This window comes from Pinus tabuliformis, chromosome 8, assembly GCF_031772625.1.
Source record: "Pinus tabuliformis cultivar Carrire ecotype Pingquan chromosome 8, CPIR1, whole genome shotgun sequence".
Taxonomy (NCBI): domain Eukaryota; kingdom Viridiplantae; phylum Streptophyta; class Pinopsida; order Pinales; family Pinaceae; genus Pinus; species Pinus tabuliformis.
In genome coordinates this window covers 1,294,118,900-1,294,131,009 of record NC_142294.1, presented here as the reverse complement: position 1 = coordinate 1,294,131,009, position 12,110 = coordinate 1,294,118,900, and positions in this window count along the sequence as shown.

Here is a 12,110-nt window from a genome sequence, read left to right as displayed (position 1 = left end):
TGGGAATTATAATTGAAGTTAGACCGAACCCCATAGGGGTTAGGCAACCATCCCATAGCCAAAGATCAGCATCAAATGTTGATGTTAATCAACGATCACATTACAAGAGATACTATCTAATATCTAACAATTCTTCGGACTCCCTTTTTCTTTTACTTTTACATGCATAAGTCTATCATGAACTAAGACCCAAAAAAATATGAATGGCATATTTTTTCAATAATTTCTCCCCAGTATCCATTAAAATTTAAAAATAAAATTCAACTAACACTTCCTCCACCACACATGTAGCTAAACAACTCTTCTACTTTACTGGGCGTCTTTTATTGACAATTTAAAGATCAACCTTTTATTATTTTTGTTCAATAATACGGGCTCCCCTTTATCTGCGATCATGGACTTACACACAAAAAAAAATAAAAAAATATGACACGCATATTCCTTCTATAATTTATCCCCACCATACATTAAAGTTTAAAAATAAAAATTGAACAACCTTTTCTCCACCTAAAGTTGAAATAGAAAGTTGTCAGCTAATTAAAAATTATAGTTTGGAAAAAAATCTCAATTCAGCAATAAAAAAATATTTTATCAAACTGAAATCAAGAACGTATAGATATTTTTTAAAAAAAAAAATTAAAAATATGGAGGATTCCAATATAGGCCAACCCAATTTCTCTGTTAGATTTATTGAAACTGAATCCACAACTGTGCCTGAGTTTTGAAATTTTTGCACAAAGAATTATGGTTAACGTCACCGACGATGTAATCAGCGGCCTCTTTATCAATTACAATTAACCATCCGAACGGACAAGACAATGTTTGACCAAACAATTTCGGAAAACCCATCTGTCAAGAATATATTTCATCGGAGAGAATAATCAAATTGGTCAGGCTGTAGACGCAGCACTCTTCGTGACGCAAATCCCACTGACAGGAACATCGTGTCCATCTCGTCAAAATACCCAAGAAAACTTCATGCCAAATATACAAGACAAACATTAAAACACTCTACGAAAATCTCAGACACAACCAAATCCCTATTGAGCTAAATACAGTGTTGATCTGACCACCAGAATTTTAATTTATGACTGAGAAGAAACGATAGAAGATGGAGAGAGTTGCAAAAGATTATACAGTGCAAAGTTAATGATATACATACCACTCCAAATAGATACATAGATATCTTGTGGCAGTTTTGATTAGTATTTGAACGGAGTACACACGAAGATAATAGTTTTATTTACTATTTAAATGAATTGTTATTTGTTCGTCGCTGCACCTGCACATGTGAAGTTGTCAACTACCAGCGGGATTCTGGCGTATCGAAGCTCATAATTTTCTTTGTATTTCAGTACGGACGGAATCTGCAACTACATGTATGGTATAAATATGAAATTTGTAGGGGAATTTTTGTATGACTCGTTTCTTTTAAAAACTATTTTGATTTCATATTTTATTGGTTATATATATATATATATATATTGGGCTGATGTGATCAACTGTCTGACCAATTGTCTTAGGAGCTACCATTGGGGTTCGCTTTCGCTCTACACCTTCACTTACTTCTCCCTCGTGTAATTCAGATAATCAGTCCGTGAGTACAAAAGTCCATTCCGCACGAATTGTTGGTAAATGTGAAGGTTGGCTTGGGTATCGGTGCATTTTGGAAGCTCGGGCGATGAATTTTGGTTGTGAGGATCAACTAAGTGTGTGGATCTGGCTCGATGGAGTTGGAAATAATTAATTCCTACTTGTCTATGGTTGTATTTTTCTATTTGAGGAGTTTGTTCCTACATAATAGGAATAAGCTAGAATATAGTTTCTCCTAGTTTAGTGTGTGGTTGAGAGAATCTCTCAACCACACTACTGTACGTCTAAGATAGCATTCCTATCTTGAGACTATTGATTGTATAAATATGTGTGTAATTCCCTTATTCAAATGAATAGAATATATTATTGAGTGTCTCTAATTTTATCTTGGTATCGGAGCCTGTGAGGGCCTGGCCCCTCCTGGGCTTGGCCTCTCCTGGGCTGAGGGAAAATAAAAAGTGTATTGCTTTATTTTATTTTTTTTAAGTTTGTCCATCATCTGTGCGCATGGCATATCTGTTGCGGGACCTATGGAGGAGTTGCAGAGACTGAAATGGATCACCTGAAGAGGAGCTGTGAAACGTTGCCGTGGATCTGGTGACCTACAACCGTGGTGTGTCTGCCAGTCGGGAGAGAGATCCGATCAGGAGGCAGCATATCGGTTGAGCTTGAATCGTGGTGGCAACTGCGTTGATCTGATCTGAGCATTTTTTTTTTAAATCGTGGTCGCATAGTAGCCGTCGAGTAGCTGTAAGGCCCGAAGGCCGCAGATGGATGGCTGAATCATTGTTGTTCATCAACACTTGTGCAACTGTTGAGGACAAGAACCACTGTAATATTTGGATCTGGAGCAGAAAGGTCGAGAGTGCCTTTTGAAGCTAGCTTGCCTGTGTGGCGGAATTGCCTGTGTGGCTTGAAGTGCCTTTGTGGCTGTGTGTACACGAGAGCTTTGTGCTCGTAGGAGCAGGTGGACTGCAGAACACCTGGCTCGAACTCAGATGATTTTTTTTCTGAGTAGAAGGGGATTGGTGTGTTTTTCGTGCTGACAGCAGCACCAGGAAGGCCAACTGGCGCGTCAGTTAGGCCATTAATCGTGCCAATGGGCGCGGGTTTTTAGTTAAGGATCACGCCAATTCACCTTCAAGGGGATCCGTGGGATCGGAGAAGTTGTGGATCTGTCCGAGGGCGGCAGATTGTGCTTTTGGAGGTTTTGTACATGCAATTCGTGTGATGGTGGTGGATTTGACTATCATGACAAGTAGTCATTAAGGGGGGGAGTTGGAAATAATTAATTCCTACTTGTCTATGGTTGTATTTTTCTATTTGAGGAGTTTGTTCCTACATAATAGGAATAAGCTAGAATATAGTTTCTCCTAGTTTAGTGTGTGGTTGAGAGAATCTCTCAACCACACTACTGTACGTCTAAGATAGCATTCCTATCTTGAGACTATTGATTGTATAAATATGTGTGTAATTCTCTTATTCAAATGAATAGAATATATTATTGAGTGTCTCTAATTTTATCTGATGGCAGCTCCGTGAGGTCCCGGCCTTGGTTGCGAGGTGCACTGTAGGGAAGTGGCACCGTGGTGTGGTTTGGGCTCCTCTATGAGCTTTGTCACTAGGATATGGGCACACAAACGGACAAGGTACTGAGCGTTCTCCAAGACTCCATCTGTTTCTAGCTTGAGGTTGGCATTGCACACTTTCCGAGACTTCAGTACTCTGTGCGTGGTAAGCAGTCTGCGTTTTCTAATTCTTCTGCATGTCCTCACATTTTGAAAGTCGTCATTCCGGTGGTTTGTATTTGTGTGATTGTTGGTTCTTCGTGGGCCCTCCCTAGTACTTTCTGGTGTGAGGGTGTTTCTAGGCTGGCTGGAGAATGGTTTGTATGCTCTGTTGTGGTTAATTGTGACTACATTGGCTATGTGGCTGGGTGTTTTGGATAAGCACTCCTCTATACCATCTGGTGCGAGGGTATCTCTCGACCGACTGGAGGGCGGTTTGTGTGTTCAACCAGGGTTAATTGGGGTTGCGTCGTGTGTGATGGTGGGTATTTTAGAAGAGAGTTTTTCGCTCTCCCTGTCTTTGAGCGTAGGTGGCTGGTGGTCTCAGTAAGTGTTGTGTGCTTTGCAGTTTGGATCTTCTCCATATGCCACACCAACGATGTCGTCCCCCTAGCGGGGGAAGGCAAAAAGCTCTCAGAGGGCGCACCGATCCTGGCCATATCCCGTCCACTGCAAATTCGAATAGCCAAGACTCTGAGGACACTGACGCTCCAGCCGTCTCGCTTGGTCATGTAGAAGTTCTTGCCATAATGGACTCGATTGCTGATCAACTCTCGCACATTCAACTGAATATGGATATTCTTAGGGACCACAGGTAAGAACACCGAAACGAAACCATGGCTTACTTTAACGATATTCTATTCACCTAGAATGAAATTGTAGAGTAGCTAGACAGCCTTCGACAAAGCCACTGTTGCATCAACAACCACCTTTGTAGCTTCGAAGTGAGGCTGGAACATATCGACATTCATATGCATGATCGAGTTGGTTTCTTTGCAGCTCCCCTATACTCCCCCCTCACCCCCCTCAAATTGTTGTTGTTAATTATGTTTTCATTTTTTTTTAGCTCAACTATGTTTGGGCTAGAGAGCCTTCTAACAATAATGTATGTAAGTTGTCTTTTATGGTGTCCTCCAGTCCCCAATCTCAGCGAGTCTGGTCGGAATGAGTGAGTGGGGATTGTTCAATCGAACTCTGTAAACTATGCCTTTTTGAAAATGTAATGAAAGCTCGTTTTACTGACAATTTTTTTTTGAATTGAATTATTATTTTAAATATAAATTTCGTATTATTTTTAATTATTTCTTTGATTCCAATTTTATCTTTGTTAATAGAGATTCTTAATTTATAAATAGAATTTGTTATAATAATATGGATAATATCATGGATTACAATACCACAGGCCCAAAAAGCCATAACTCATTTCATATGACCATTTTTCAAATTAATCAATTTAATTAAAATAATAAAAATGTGACACCTATAAAATAAATTTAATCTTTGATTTGTGAATACTAATATGAATATTGTGAAATATTTTGCAAAGGTTAAATCTCTATGATTCACTTAATAATAATTATTAATAATAGATAAGATGATCATTTTTTCTAGATAAGAATTTACTTGTTTAATATTAAAATAGATTAATAATTTAAAGATATTTATATGTTCTAAAATCTACTTTTAAAAGTTATTAGCTTTTCTTTTTTAAACCAACCTAGATCCATCTTAACTTTGTATTTACCAAGTGCCGAGGGATCAAACCTCTTTTCACTAATCCCTCTAAATGAGGTTTTCACTTCAAGAGATTTTGTCCTTGTAAGAGCTTGGTAGATCTTGAGTTAAGATGAATCTAATCTAGTTTAATTATTAATTATAGTTATAATTATTTATTTTATTTTAATGTATTTTAATTTAATTTTTCAAATTTTATGTAATTTGACTAAACAAAATGTTTACATAACATCTCTTTCATATTGTGTTGGAGAGTTCCTTTAGGAGAAATGATCAAAAGGGGACAAGTATGAAAATAAAGTTCAATATTTGATTTGTAAATAGTAATATGAATATTCTAAAATATTTTGTAGGGGTTAAAGTTCTAACATTCACCTAATAATTATTAATAATTGAATTAAAATTCAAAAAACACTATTCTCCATGGATAAGAGTCTTGTCCTAGGTCTTTTTAAATGTATATATGTTTAACCTATGAATTATTTCTTTTAATAATGAATAATGATAATAAAATTACAATTTAGATAATTTTGTATCTTTTTTAAAAATTTTAAGAAAATAAGATGTTTCATGTTTCCAAAATTCTCATGGATTAATATCTATAAGTGGTTATCAACCATTTAATCATTTAATTTATATAGTTGTGTTAGTACAAAGTAAAAAGAAACATAAAGTCATAAATGTACATGTTTAATATTACTTTGGAAAGAATGAACATATTGAAGCTTTCATAAGTCACATTTAATTGCTTTTTAAGTTTTTCCCATGTAGTTTACTCAAATTCATAGAATGTAAGATATTTTGAAGGGGAGCAATTGACCTCAACTTTCGACATGAAGAGTTGAATTGCAGGAGAACCTTATATATAATCAAACACGTTTGAACCTACTTTTACTCTCTAATTTGGGAGGATTCTAATATTTCAAATAATAATAATATAAAAAGAAAATAATAATTATACAAAAGGAATATGTTTTGAAGAAATTCATGATTTATTGGAATCTCAAAGATAGAGCTCTTGCATTAGAAGTCTAATAATATATAAAATACTTAGGAGCCATAGTAACTAACCATTAGATTTCCATTTTCAACCACAATATAGAAGCATTTTATAAAAATTGGGATCTATCACCAACATATTAACACAAGAAACTACATAAAAGAATATGAAATTTTAGTATAAATTACTATGTCACTTCTATTATTCTTATTGAAAAAAAGAAGAACCCTTCAATTTAATTATTCTATCCCCATAGGTTAATGTTTTATGGAGTATATAAATGAAATGGCAGATGGTTAGCATGCTATATGTGTCTCATCAAACTTGTTGGGTTGCATGGTTTGAGATTGCACGATGTGAGTTAGGATGGACACAGGTATTTTCTAGCATACCGTATGAGTCTCAAACTTGCTAGGCTACATAGTGTGGGATTGCATGATGTGAGTTAGGATGGACACAAGTGCCTTTTCTAGCATACTGTATGAGTCTCAAACTTGCTAGGCTGCATAGTGTGAGATTGCATAATGTGAGTTAGGATGGACACAGGCCTTTTCTAGCATGCTGGATGACTCATTGTAGACATAATGATCTTGTCTTTATCTTAAGTCTAATTTGAAATTACTTATATCTAAAATGCCATAGTTATAAATATATCTTTAATAGACATCTTATATATATATATGGATATTTTTCTCATGTCAATATATATAATTACATACTCGTAAAGATTTAATTCACGTATTGAAGATTTTACAAATTGACTAGAGATGAATGATGTCATGTATATTTTGAAATGTGGATAACTACTCATCAAATTTAACCAACAATTCTACATGAATATAATTTCTATTAAAAGATTTTGAATTACTGTACTCATTTATAATTTCAATTAACACCATAACATTATGAACTGAAAGACAAGTGACCCCATCGAGCTATCCAGTTTTGTACAATACTAATAATGGTATCTCATTTATGTATAAATCGTAATTTAAAAAACAAAAGAGAACGAAGAGAAGAGTGACTGGCGGGAGTTGAAGTAACCCGTTAGCATAACATTCAAACAATCTGTTGCACTATCCGTGGCTTATGCAGACAGTGCAAAAGTTTCAAGAAGAAACGATTAAATAAGTTTTTATGATATTCGTTCAGAGCTTGTCTTCGTTCTCCTCAGTTGACATGTGCCCACCGCTCATCCGATTTTAACAATGCTTAAGGCAAGCCTTCTCTGCTTATCACGTGCATGTTATGTCCTTGCTGATGCATAAAATAATATTGAAATTGGAAAACTCCGATCCCAACTGCATTGGAAAGGCGATAGCGTGCAGAAACCATTTCTTTCTTAATTGTAATGTCCAACACCGACATGATAAGGTTTAAATATGTGGAGTTATACAGTATGTTTATTGGACTATTTTTCTGCGTTCACGTTGGCCAATTTTGTGGCAGCCACAGGGCAGATTGTGTGTGACGTTGTTTTCTCGTGTCCACGTTCTACAATTTTGTAGCAGCCACCCTTCGGATTGTGTTTGATATTATTTGCCCGCGTTCAGGTTTCCAGATTCTGTATTGCATTATTTTCCCGTGCTCAGGCTGGCCAATTTTGTGGCATCAACACTCCAGATTGTGTACGGCATTATTTTCCGACAATTTTGTTGCAGCTAAGCTGGATATTGTGTATGGCATTTTTAATTTCCTTTAAACTTATTAATCTTGCCAATCAGTCTTTTGCTGTAAGATTGATTGTTCCATTTCTCCGTAGAGAGGTCACAAACTCAGGCGATATTTTCAAATACATTATGTTTTGAGTGATAGGCTCCGTATTTTCAGAAATAAGTTAAATAGAAGTTTTCGCTGTGCAACTATTTATAATTGTGAAATTAAATATATAAAACGTAAAATTAAATTCTAAAAATATAGAGATTGTGTTCATATGAAAATCAGTAGTAATTAAGCATGATCAATCATTCTCTAATGTTATATTATTAGGAGGATTGTTTCAATATGAAAATCAACCATGGTAAACTATGGTTAATCATGTTTATTTTAGTGTTTATATTTATCTTAGGGTTTTTATATACCTTGGGTTTATAATATTAGTGCCTTGGGTTCATAATCATTTATTGTGAGTTGTGGGCAAGCTCAACCATGGTCCAACGTCGCATTGTGACAAAAATTGTCTCAATATGAAAATCAATCGTGATAAACAATTGTCCAACGTTGCATTGTGACAATGATTGTCTCAATATGGAAATCAACCATGGTCAACCATGTTTATTTTAGGGCTTATAATATTTACTTAGGGTTTATATAAATTGGGATGATAATTTCTATCCCTTGGGTTTATTATTCCCTTCTGTTTATAATATCAATTCCTTGGATTTATTAATCTAACGATTCATATTCTTAAGGTTTAATATTGTCTGAATATGAGAATCAACCATGGTCAACCATGGTCCAAGGTCGCGTTGTAACAAAGATTTTGTCGATTTGAAAATCAAGCATGGTGTATGGTACTATGCCACATTGTGACAAGGATTGTGTGAATATGAAAATTAACCATGGTCAATGATGTTTATTTTAGTGTTTATAAAATTTATCTTAGGGTCTATCTACTTTGCGATTATAATATTATTCTATTAGGTTTAATATTATTCAACCATGGTCAACAATGGTTAACCATGTTTTATAAAATCGATCATGGTCAACCATGGTTCAACGTCACATTGTGACAAAGATTGTTTCAATATGAAAATCAATTATTGTCTCAACCATGGTCTTACGTTGAATTATGACAAAGGTTATCCCGGTATGATAATCATCGTCAACCATGCTCAACCATGGTCGATCATGGCCAACCTAGGTCAACCATGTTTTATAAAATCAAACATAGTCATCCATGGTCAACCATGGTTGCACGTTGCATTGTCACAAAGTTTATGTTGATATGAAAATCAACCATGGTTAAGTATGGTCAACTATGGTCCAACGTCGCACTGTGACAACAATTGGTTCAATATGAAAATCAACCATGGTAAACCATGGCCAACCATATTTATTTTAGTGTTGATGATATTTATCTTAGGCTTTATATACCTTGGGTTTATAATATTACTCCCTTAGGTTTAATATTATTTCCTTGGGTTCATAATCCTTTGGGGTTTTAGTATTCATCCCTTGGGTTTATAATATCAACCATGGTTAATCACGGTTAATCATGGTCCAACGTTACATTGTGGCAAAGATTGTTTCAATATGAAAATCTATCATTGTCTCAGCGATGATCCAACATCACATTATGATCAACATGGTCAACATGGTCAACCATGGTAGAACGTCGCATTTTCACAAAGTTTGTGTTGATATGAAAATCAAACATGGTCCAATTGCGACGAGGATTGTCTCAATATGAAAATCAACCATGGTCAACCATGACCAACCATGGTTATTTTAGTGTTTATAATATTTATCCTAGGGTTTATATACGTTGGGTTTATAATATTAATCCATTGGGTTTAATATTATTCCCTTTTGATTCATAATCTCTTGGGGTTTTAGAACTGATCCCTTGAGTTTATTATTCCTTTGGGTTTATAATATCAATCCCTTGGATCTATTATTCCCTTAAGTTTATAATATCAATCATGGTCAATCATAGCCAACCATGGTCAACCATTGTCAAATGTCAGATTGTGAAAATTATTATCTCAATATGAAAGTCAACCAGTGTCAACCATGGTCCAATGTTGCATTGTGACAAATATTGTCTCGATACAAAAATCAATCATGGTCAAACATGGTCAACTATCAACCAATGTTGCATTGTGACAAGGATTGTCTCAATATGGAAATCAACCATGGTCAACCATATTTATTTTAAAGTTTATAAACTTAACCTTAGTGTTTATATACCTTGGATTTATAATTTTTACCCTTTCGATTTATTATTATTTAATTAATTAACAATATTTATATTAATAAATATGGTTAATTAATAATATTAATTATTAAAAAAATATTATTAACAATATTAATAAATTGATTATGATTAATATTTATTAGTTAATAATACTAGTAAATTTATTAATAATAGTAGTAAGCCCCGGAAGTGATGATTGACGCTATGTGATTTATTTCATCAGTTTCAATCCCACTTCTTCACCCCTGTGAGCATCACCCGATGCAATGAGTGCTAAGTGAACTATTCAAATCATGAGAAATTAGTCACTTACGACTACCTCTCATGGAAATGGTCATACGTGAATGACTTACTGAACGCAGTTGAATCCCAAAAATGATATCTAAATCCCAAAAATGATATCTAATATAATGCACTGCGTAAACCCCCTATACTTAAATTCAAAAAGAGTGAAGGGATCTCTACTTGATTGGTTCATGAGGCACAATACTTGTTAAGGTTTTGCAAATGGGGTAGCAAGCTAAGTGGGCTTGATTGTGGGGAAAACTCCACAGTTAAGCGCGCTTGAGCCAGAGGAGATCAATGGATGGGTGACCTCCATGGAGCGTAAACACCCTATACTTAGAATTATTGTCTTTAGCATATCATCCATATTTACTAATATAGTTGTGCCAATATTTTTAATATTATATTTTTTCTCTCACCAAATCACCATATACACTTGCCAACTCAGATTTCAGTCAAGTAGGCATGTGCAAATGGATGGACAGACAAGTGGTTGTGCTAGTATTTTTAATATTATATTCTTGCTCCTCACCAAATCACCATATACACTTTCCAACTCAGATTTCAGTCCAGTGGGCATGTGCTTACTAATGGACAGACAAGACAGACACTACTGAATGAGATTGTTCATGCATTTCTTGGTACGAATATGCATGTGTTCATACTTTGATTCCAAAATTCTTTTCCAAAATTTTGAAGCACCAATTTTTTGCGTTCGCAATAAGTTTTACTTTTTACGTTTATGAAGGAACATCTCAAAAATTATCTCCCTTCAGCATCAAATAAGTATTCGTAACATTATCATAAACGTGAACCTACTCATTCTTGATAAATCGGAAAACAGTAAACATTGAGAACAAATCACGAAAAAACACACAGGTTTAAGGATATAATCCGAATATCTGAAATTTTTGGATGAAGGTTGCAAGTCATATTACTTCTCCCCTATGAATTTTGATAATCCAGATTTGTGAGGAGGTAGTCGCTAACGGCGGATTTAAAAACTCCTGACCAGTTATAATTTTAGTCCCTTTTATATATATATATATATATATAAAACTAACGTCTTTGGCTTTTCTCGGACTGCAGTCAAATCCAAAATGCGGACTCCCAGATAACAACTTTGAGGAATATGGAGATAGGCCATGAAAAAATCAAATGCAGATATATATATATATATACACGTTGGCTTCTCCCAGAAGCAGAGTTCCATCCTCGGCCAAACAAAATATGCAAATCCTTGGCCAGTGATTTTTCTGCTGAAGTGAACTGAAAGAGCAAAACAGCTTTCATGGTTATCAGGCGAAGATCAGAGGAAAGAAAGAAAAGGAAAGGCGATTGATGCCAGGAGCTTTCGTTGCATTCCAAGCTTGTGTAGAACATACATCGATTTCAAGAACACGGAGATCGACTATGAAGAAGATTGAGCAAAATAACGATCGAACCAAAACCGACCAGATGTTGCAATAGCCTATCCACATCTATTCAGGCATTCATCTATCGAAACCTCAATGGAAACGATTCTTTAGTTGTGAATTGAAGTGAATCTCACTAACATTGAAACGATACGATGGACATTCGGATCAAATCTGTAATTTAAAGTTTTATTTCGTTATCAAAGAATGGAAATTAAGAAGGGTTTAAAAGAATCTAAATCTTTTACTGAGGAGAATATTTTATCAAACTGAAATCAACAACATATACCTATTTTTTTCCAAACTAAAATTAAAAATCTGGAAGGCGGATTCCAATATTGTCCAAACCGTCTAATATGAGGGTGAATGAGTTTTGAAATTTTCGCACAAAGAATTATTGTTAACGTCACGGACGATGTAAATCAGCGGCCTGTTTCTCAATTACAATTTACAATCAGAAGTGCCATGACAATGTTTGAAATGTTTCTGGAATTTATTAGGGGACCACATAAAAAAATAGTGATAATAGTTTAGAAGTTTATTAATTTAAGTTGGTATAGTGATAATAGTTTAGAAGTTTATTAATTTGAGTTGGT